Source organism: Perca flavescens, chromosome 12 (genome assembly GCF_004354835.1).
Source record: "Perca flavescens isolate YP-PL-M2 chromosome 12, PFLA_1.0, whole genome shotgun sequence".
NCBI classification, from domain to species: Eukaryota; Metazoa; Chordata; class Actinopteri; order Perciformes; family Percidae; genus Perca; species Perca flavescens.
This window is the reverse complement of record NC_041342.1, coordinates 32,627,310-32,637,798: the sequence shown is the minus strand read 5'-3', so window position 1 is coordinate 32,637,798 and position 10,489 is coordinate 32,627,310.

Below are 10,489 nucleotides of genomic sequence, written 5' to 3'. Positions count from 1 at the left end.
TTCTCATTCTTCAGTGTGGCCCCTTAGTGAAATTAATTTTTTTACAAACCTAGTCTTTGGTGCGTTACGTTTGTACGCTTAGATCGTTAAAATAGGGCCTCCTAAGTCCATGTGTGAACACGGCCTTTGCCAAAACTTTTGGACTCCACCCAGCTGGCACCACGGGCAGGAAAAGCCATCACCTATTTACAACTCCTGCATGAGTCAGGTCTGCTTCTATGTGAAGGGTTATACCTCTTCACATCTTACTCTTATTTGGAAAACAGTGATTGCAATTTCTGAGGGAGCAATAATTCCAGAAAATGGAAGAAACTTAACTATGAGCTGTGAGGCGGGAGCAACATTTTGGGATCAGGGAGATAATCTTTAAAGTCACAATCGTTCTTCATGTCTGTATGGGTCAGTTATCTCTCTGTGAAAAGACAAAGACATGTTTTATCGGAAGAAGTGTGGCAGGAGGCTGCGACTAAGAAATGTAAAACAACAAGTACTGTACGGCTTTATAAGGTTTTTGACTTTATAACGTTTTTCAAATTCAATCATGTTTTGGGGGCCTCAAACTATGCCAAGACTTTTAGCAAACCTGAAGCAGGAAGAGATGAGCTGTGCTTTTGTTAGTTTTTGTCACAAATCGGCTCTTTCTGAGTGAAATGTAAAGTTTTAAATGTGTGTTTTCTGTGAACTGAACTTCAGTGACTTCAGAAAGTTTTATCTTTCGCTCTTCATGTTCCAGATCATCTGAATGGATTAGGCAAAAAAAATATTTCTGTTCATGTCACGTTTATGTCTAATAGGAACAACCAGTCCTCCAAACCATACGGCGATATTTTCGACCTCATGGGGGAAGGTAATGGTCGCGGTTTTAAACTCGTGGTTAACGTTGTGAAACGGTCCCAGTTTGGTTAGAATTACCGTAAATACCAGTTTCTGATTTCAGTAAATACTGTTTCGAATTGTAATCCAGACCGGGGGAAACATGCGATTTTCTTTCCGCCAGAAAGCTTCAGTGTTTACGACTTGCCGCTAAATAATAATACGGAAGTGCCTGGATGCCTCACACTAACCAAAGTCTGTCTTCTGAGGTAATTAAACCCAGATTTAATGGATGTAGTTGTTAGCAAAACTTGTTAGAGTGAACAAGTCGTAATGAACACGGGAAGCTTTTCCATCGCTACCGTCCATCGTATATGACGTAAATGTGGCATCAGATGTGTAACATGAAGGGTTAACATCCAGTCACACCAGACAGTGACTCAGCAAGATTAATATGTGTCTTAGGGCTAATAAAGTTACTGTAACTGCCAAGTTAGCCGCTGACATGCTAGCAGGATCATATGTTTATTTAAATGTAGCAAAGAATTAGACAAATTAACAACATTTCGCCCCTTTTAAATTCTGGTGTGACCGGCCCTTTAAGAGTCACAGACTGGCCCTTTAAGAGTCACATGTCTCTTTTTTTACATGTGATTTACATAAAGTTATAATGTAAGTTTCTGAATCGTTTGTATTCACTCAAAGTGCCAAATGTTTGGAAATGTGACGATTCAGGAAGTGATTAAACTTCATCAATGAATAGGAATTTATCTATATTACTAATATTTTTTAACACAGCTCTGCATGACTTAGCATTTAAAGCTGCACTTATCAATATATTTGTATACGAATAATGGATCAAATTATGTGAAAGATGCTGAACTCTGCAGCTCTGAGAAGCTTTTTTTTAAGCTTCCAGTTTTGGTTTTATGGCTAAAGAAATATAATATAGAAGATGTTTTTCTCAGGATTTGGTGGAGACCAAAGCAGAGCTAAAAGGAAAGTGAATATTGGATTCATAAGAGGCACGTTCAGTCTTGTTTTCGGGTTAAACGTTTCCTCCGGACAGTGTGAAACGAGCTTTAAGGTATATATCTTTTCTGTTTGTTTTTTTCGTGGCTGTGTCGGAGATGTTAGCCAATCAGCAGCGGCGTGTATGTAAACCTTTGTGGTATTAATGGTGCGTTCCAGGCAACCCGTAAACTGTTTTCACAAGCTTTTACCGGCAAATGATCCTGGAACAGCAGTCAAACCCCTAACTTACTCCCCGTGAACTGGTACCAGATGGTTGTTCTCCCAGTTACAGTTTTTGACGTCACACACACACATAAACAACAATGAATTACCAGTAAGAAATAGAATTAAATAGACATAAATAGGCAACGTAAAGTAATTCCACACATTGTAATCAAAACCATACACATACGACTGTGTACTGCTACAGGTTATGTTTATTAAATGAAGCCCAAAATAAGTCACCGACTAGAAATGGCTAGTATCAGCAACGTTAACGTTAGGTAGCCTAACCTGAACCCTGCCATCGGCACAATGTTTAGCTAGCTTGTCGTTACTTTGCCTGGAACGCTACCAAGTCGTGACTTGAAGTCGTAACTTACGGGCTAAAAAATTGTGTCTGGAACGCAGCTTTACAAGGCAGCAGGGTGTTGAACGCAGCCCCGTTTCAGTTTAACGCTTGTGTTGTCGCCCTCCAAAATCAACATTTTTTTCTGACGTTTTTGTCTCTTTTGGCAAATTTCTTGGCAGATTTTTTTTTATGTTTAAATAAACGTTTTTGCTACGTCGTGTCGGGACTTGAACGTGCTCCGTGTGAACACAAACACAACTTCCAATGAGACGTTTAAATAAGATGTCAGTTCCTCTGCCCCCTGGTGGCCAATAATGCACTGATGCAGCTTTAAATGATCAATGTTAAAGTGTCTTTTTCTTCTTTTATATGTATGTAATTTGTAAAATATAGAATTTCCCGCACAAGACTGTACGTGTCTGTGACAAAAACACATTTAATATGAATCAAACCTTTAGATAAGCTCTTGTTTGTGATGTAATGTACATATATATACACATATATGTATATATATTCTTTTCCAGTGACTGCACTTGTTTCCAAAGATGGAAATGTGATACTCTGCTTGTGACGGCACTTATTAAATCTGTTGTTTTTATTCCACCGTAATGTACTCATGTTATAAAAGTCTGAAAACTGTAAAAATTTAAACACCAAACGCAGCGCAAAACTATATTTTTATCTGAAGTTTAGACGCTAAAGAAGGTTATTGGTCTGATGAATAAATCAATGTGACAAAATGCTTTCCTTCCAGTGTTCATCACTGTGTTTAAATCACTAAATTCTCAAAATTTTGCAGCGTTTGGATGATGAGTTAGTCGCCCTTTTTTGGGCCGGTTGATGGCGCCGCGTTTGAGATTAAATTTTTACAGTGTTTTGCATATTGTCGGATATTTTCCAGTATCATTGAAAATGTTTTTTGTGTGAAGTTATCGTCCATTAAATCCTGTTATAAACACAAATGGTGTATTTCTGTTATGTGCATGTTTCTTGTTTGTTTCAGTGCATTCTAGGATCAGACCTTTGGGGTGGGGGGGGGGGGCTCAGCCCCTAATGAGAACATGACACGGAAATATTGCCTCACAAAAGTGACGATGACGATGAGCGGAGGTGAAAAAGGGGAGGAGGAGGAGGAGGAGGAGGGTTGCACGCTTCGCCTGAAATGTCAACTGACAGCAGCAGAGAGAAGAACAGATTCAAAGCAGGGATGCCATGCTGTGATTGGCTCGTGGAATATCATGGCCAATTTTGGTTGGTTTAACTGAAAAGTGAATGCCCCAAATCAGCTGATCAGAGAGAGAGAGAGACAGAGAGAGAGAGAGAGGAATGAAGTTTAGAAGTCTTCTTGTAAGAATTTACACTAAACTTCATAATTTCAGCCACGGTCCGACCTTCTGAGCCCGTGGCATCAACGGCAACATGTTGTCACTCTACGGCTCTTTAGGCGTAAGTAACTCCCACGCTGTGCCCTCCAAACTTCTTTTCCTCTTTTCCACCCCTCTGTCTAGGTGATATGACACACACAGATCAACAGGGGTCGAGCCCCTCAGCCCCACCTGGATGAAAAGAAAGTAAAATAAAATACTTGTTTTTTCAGTTCAGTTTGCTTTTTATTAATTAAACAACTAACAAGACCTACAGCTTCACATTGGGTGAAAGTCCTTTCAGTACCTCCAGATAAACGCGATTATGCGATCGCATAATTCATGGCATAATCAGCCAAAGTCCGCATATTTATGCGGGGTGGGGTCCACATTTTTTTCAAATATGCCGCACTTTCGCCACATAAATTGCAGATTTTTGTGATGGTTGTAGTCTGTAGTCAGCCATACAATAGGTAGATCTGGAGCAGATGGTTGTAGTCTGTAGTCAGTCATACAATAGGTAGATCTGGAGCAGATGGTTGTAGTCTGTAGTCTGTCATCAGTCATACAATAGGTAGATCTCATACAGGAGCAGATAGTTGATGTCTGTAGTCTGTAGTCAGTCATACAGTAGGTAGATCTGGAGCAGATGGTTGTAGTCTGTAGTCAGCCATACAGTAGGTAGATCTGGAGCAGATGGTTCTGTAGTCTGTAGTCAGCCAGATGGTTGTACAGTAGGTAGGTAGATCTGGAGCAGCAGGGTGAATTCTAGCTATCATGGGTTGGTGATATGACACACACAGATCAACAGGGGTCGAGCCCCTCAGCCCCACCTGGATGAAAAGAAAGTAAAATAAAATACTTGTTTTTTCAGTTCAGTTTGCTTTTTATTAATTAAACAAATAACTGCTATTTAAGGAGCAAATTAGAAACCATATAATTTCTAGATTTGTTTTTGTTATAGTGGTGAAATTTTACTTAATGTTACAACTTTTTAAACAGACTGATATGAATCCATCATTTTCAGACTAATGCTATATGAAGGAATGAAGACTAAATTCTGATGAACAACACAACAGTGATGCAAAAGCTGACACAATCAATCCAGTTTCTGGTGTTCTTTCAGTTATATTACAGTTTAGGTTCTACTACTGGCTCTAACATGAAATCAGCCAAATCCCAGGAACATGGTTAACCAAACGAGGAACAAATACAAAGTGAGGTCATCACATATACACATACAGTCCGTCATATGTCGTTCAATCTAGCTATACAATAAAGAAAATCTATTTGTTTATGGACATCAAGCTAGGCTATATGCTAGCGCCATATGCTAGCTAGCTAGCTAGGTGCTTAAGTTATGTTACTCACCCTCGTAGTTGTGGACATAACTTCATATGTCCCACTTCAAAGCTTTCTCCCGTTTCCTGATGGGTGCAGGTGAAAGTGCGTCGACCATTCTGTGCACATTGTTGACATATACTTATAATAAAGCTATAAACGGCGCGGGGGTATATAAACTTGGTTACAGAGCAGCCGCCCTCAACAGACGTTCTAAAGTAAAACAAACGCACCCTCAACGGGGCAGGGATCATTTCATTGGTCAACACTACAGCTGGCATTCTATTGGTTGTTGACTTTTGGCAGGGTTATAACACAAAAATCCAAGCGTGCAGGAGAGATCCGAGAGCAGAAACTTTGCAAGCGAGCAGAATCAGGCTGAGTGCGAGGAGAAGGTTCAAAGCTGAGAGCAGGAAATCTGTCCAAACAACAACATATCTGAGTCCAAGCAGAAAGTTTGAGCACAAGCAGAGCAAATCTAAGCACGAGCAGTGAGTGGTTTGATTTGATTTGAGTGTGAGAGCAAGAAATCTGAACGTAATATCAGTGAGAAATGCTCTCAAATTGAAATAATGCGCTCTTGACTAATGACAGTAATATAACTCCATAATATTTGTGTACGTATTTATTTACGTCCTGTGTCTCGTCCGTGCGCCACTTGTGACACAAACTCGCCCCACAGTTTTATAAATAAAGGCCCCTGCTCACAGCTGTTCAGATATTCAGACTACTGTTCATGTATGTTCTTTGGGGACTCAAAAGACTCACAAAATGTGAACACAAGGGGGCGTAACTTTGGGTTCAACATTAGGGGGGCACAAATTATAACTGTTGGGTGTGGGTGTCCTCCCCTAGGAAATCTTGAGCATCAAACGTTTTATTTCCTGCAATCTGGTGAATTTTTCTGTAACAATTTGTTCCTTTTCTGTATGCAAAAGTCTGTATTCATGTAAATATTATTAATTAATTAATCTGCTGTATTGTTCAAATATTTCTGCAGATTCTATACCTTACACGTGTTTCAGGATGATTTTTTGAGGAATTGTGCACATATTAACAACAAATATTTGCTTTCCACAACATAACCCAGCATTTCTTCCTCGAGTCCTCCACTTGTCTCCTTTCCTTCCTGTGTGAATAGGGGCATCGGGGGAGGGGCCCATAGAAAATGCCTTTTTCACAGGGTCCAGAATTGTGTGCTACACCCCTGAGTGTGAACATAGCTGCTGGCTGCAGATGTAACCCTTTGTGCATCAATATTTGGCTTTTTCCTATTACTTATTTTTTTATTTTGAATACTCTTCGGATCTCCTTTTACAGCAGTTACTATCACTCAGAAGTAATATCCTTTACAAGGGATCATAACATTCATACGCTCTTACGTACATGGTCAAGTCCACAGGAGAACATGTCTAGGATTACAAGGAAGAGAAGAAATAAAAAATATTTAACATTGAAAATAAGCAATGTAAACAGAACAAACATCAACTTAAATCAAAACATGGTGCCCATCTTTCAATGAAAAGTTCTCTCTGTAGTCTCAGCGAATATGTAATTTTTTCCATAGTGTAGATATTTCTTAAAGTTGTTAACCATTTAGCTTGGTTTATATTTGGCTTTTTCATTTAAAATTTTTCAATAATTTGGGCTGCTGGGTTAATGCCTATGGCATCAAACTTGGCAAGAGTGTGAGTTTTAAGTTCTTTAGTTTTAGAAGTGGAACATCCATCCATCTTTTTTTAATGATAGGACAGCTCAGACACGAAAGGGGAGAGAGACGCAGGACCGTCACAGGTCGGACTCGAACCCTGGACCTTCTGCATCGAGGAATAAACCTCTATATATGTGCGCCTGTTCTACCACCTGAGCTAACCTGCCACGAACATCCATCCATCTTTATCCGCTTAAAAGAGCAGAGGCTCAACAACTCTCCAACTCACCTGCATCATTGCACGGTTATATAACTCCGCCCCTTCAGGCCTGTGACGCTGAGACTCCGCCCCTTTCCCCAGGTTATATAACTCCGCCCCTTCAGGCCTGTGATGCTGAGACTCCGCCCCTTTCCCCAGGTTATATAACTCTGCCACTTCAGGCCTGTGATGCTGAGACTCCGCCCCTTTCCCAGGTTATTTAACTCCGCCCCTTCAGGCCTGTGATGCTGAGACTCCGCCCCTTTCCCCAGGTTATATAACTCCGACCCTTCAGGCCTGTGATGCTGAGACTCCGCCCCTTTCCCCAGGTTATATAACTCCGACCCTTCAGGCCTGTGACGCCGAGACCCCGCCCCTTTCCCCAGGTTATATAACTCCGCCCCTTCAGGCCTGTGATGCTGAGACTCCGCCCCTTTCCCCAGGTTATATAACTCCGCCCCTTCAGGCCTGTGACGCTGTTTTCCCTCCAAACCACACCACGCCAGGCAGAACAAAGAAAGGAGTGATGTGAGTCCGTTTAATTCCCTTTTCCACCACTATATGTTTTTGTCACGTTGAATGTTTTGCCTGAAACTCTGGTACATTATTTTGTTTATGCCGAATTATAGCGTTCAATCCTGTTTCAGTAAAGAGAAACTGAAGTGCAGATTGTGGACCCACACAGGTGTTTTCACTTCATCAGGCTGATTAGCCCTCTTCCCAGGACTCTGTGGCTGTGTATAAAGAGCCTCTTGTTAGCTTTGTTGTAGTCTAGATCCTGGGATTTCTCTCATTTAAGCCAGATGTGCGTCCCCTTCCTCGGTCTCTGTGTTGGCGTTCTAACCTCCGGCTGATTTGTGAGGACTATGGTTAACTGCTCCTCAGATCTCTGCAGGGTAAATCCAGACAGCTAGCTAGACTATCTGTCCAATCTGAGTTTTCTGTTGCACGACTAAAACTACTTTTGAACGTACACATGTTCCACCAAAACAAGTTCCTTCCAGAGGCTATTTAGCAGAGGCACCGTGGCTCCGTCCGGAGCTTAGCCCCGCCCCCAAGATGATTGTGATTGGTTTAAAGAAATGCCAATAAACCAGAGCATGCAAAACAAACCTTGTCGTATAGTCTTGCTATGTGTGACCCTGCAACATCCCCAGTCCTTATACAGTACAGGCCAAAAGTTTGGACACACCTTCTCATTCAATGTGTTTCTTTATTTTCATGACTATTTACATTGTAGATTCTCACTGAAGGCATCAAAACTATGAATGAACACATATGGAATTATGTACTTAACAAAAAAGTGTGAAATAACTGAAAACATGTCTTATATTTTAGATTCTTCAAAGTAGCCACCCTTTGCTTTTTTTGATAACTCTGCAAACCCTTGGTGTTCTCTCAATGAGCTTCATGAGGTAGTCACCTGAAATGGTTTTACCTTCACAGGTGTGCTTTGTCAGGGTTAATTAGTGGAAGTATTTCCCTTATTAATAAAAAAGCAAAGGGTGGCTACTTTGAAGAATCTAAAATCTCTATCTCTGTAGGAGCCACATACTGTATGTTTTTATGGTCTCATTTATATTATTTATTGATTATTATATTGTGCACTTATGTTGTAGTTGGTGGGCGTTTTCATTGCCGTTTGAGTGGAAGTGATAACATGATATTTGTTACCTTCACCTGTTGGTTGTTGGGGCTTTGACAGAGAGGGGGGGTGAGCCTGGGAGTGACACACTTTTTGTTGACCACCACACCAACACACTTATTAGGACTCACAAAGTAACTCTACATTTGGTAACTGCAGTACTAGTTGTATTTTTACGTGTGGAGGAATAAATCGTTGCAAGACAATCCTGAGCTTTGCACAGTGTGTTAACGCATCTCAGAGTTTAGTTCCTGGCAGCAGCACTTGGTTGGACAGCCGCAACAGTCAATCAATCAAAATGTATTTGTATAGCGCTTTACAACAACCAGCAGGTATCCAAAGGGCTTCACATAAGGAACTAAGAATAGAACAACATATCTTGCAATAAGAAGAATTAAACGTAAAAAACAGTAGACTCATAAAAAGGTTACATAAACAGGAAGAGGAAGTTGTCAAACCCACTACTGTGTATTAAAAGCCATTCTAAACAGGTAGGTTTTGAGTTTAGACCTGAAAAGAGCAACATCTGTAGTTGTGCGAATATCTGGGGGTAACTTGTTCCAGAGTCTCGGGGCAGATCACCCCATCGTTGGTACCTTGACCTCGGCACTCCTAAAACCAGTTGGTTAGAAGACTACAAAGACCGGCTGTGCTCACGCAGGGTTAAAATCTCAGATAAGTACTCCGGGGCCAGGCCATTAAGGGCCTTAAAAACAAACCTTAAAATCTATTCTAAAACGCACAGGGAGCCAATGTAGGGTGTACAGAACGGGAGTGACGTGTGCACGTCTAGATGTATTTGTTGAAAAGCGAGCAGCAGCATTTTGCACAAGTTGAAGGCGTGAGATGGAGGTTTGATTCAAACCAACATAGAGAGCATTACAGTAATCCAACCTTGAACTGATAAAAGCATGGATCGCCTTTTCTAGATCATGCCTGTTAAGGAATGGCTTAACTTTAGCTAAGAGACGGAGCTGGAAAAAGTTCATTCTAACAACATTGCTGATCTGCTTGTCAAATTTCATGCTGCATTCAAAAGTAACCCCCAAATTTCTGACAGCTGGCTTAAAGTATGAAGCCAGTGCTCCCAAACTCAAAGATGGACCGTTTGTCGTGGCTGAAGTACTGAGGATGATACACTCGTAAAGCCCCCAAAGTTCCTTAGCAAAAATAGAAAAAAGCAAAAAAAACATAAACCATTTTTTTTTTTTTTTTTAAAGCGACAATCATTTTTAAAAAGCGCCTAAAGATATAGGATTTCCTGCCTTTTATCATCATTTCTGCTGTATTCTGGAGCTCTGCAAACCCATGTGGTTGTAAATGATTGACAAAACAATCCCCCCCACAAAAGCATTCACCGACACAAAAATCAATTTTTGTTTTATTTTCCTAAAAACCAAAGAGGCATTATTTAAAACAAACATGGCATTTAAAATGTTTATTAAAGATCATGACTGAAGTTGGTTTAAACATTTAATTTAGTGAAAGTATAAAATAATATGAATGCATAATTTTTGGCAGATTTATCACACGTACATGTTTGTCCTCTGAAGACACCAGAGCAGCTTTTTAAAATCTGATTTCCCCTTCAGACGAGAGCTGCAACTAACGATTAGTATGTAAGGAGGGAAGGAAACAAGGAGGGAACAAGTAGGGAACAAAAAGAAGACAAGGGTAGGAAGGATGAAAGAAAGGAGGCAAGGATGTAGGAAGGAAGAATGGAAAGACGTAAAGGAAGAACAAATAAGGAAGGATGGGGGAAGGAAGGAGAGAAGACAGTAGAAAGGGAAGTACTTAGGGAAGGAAATAAATGCAGAAAAGGAAGGATGAG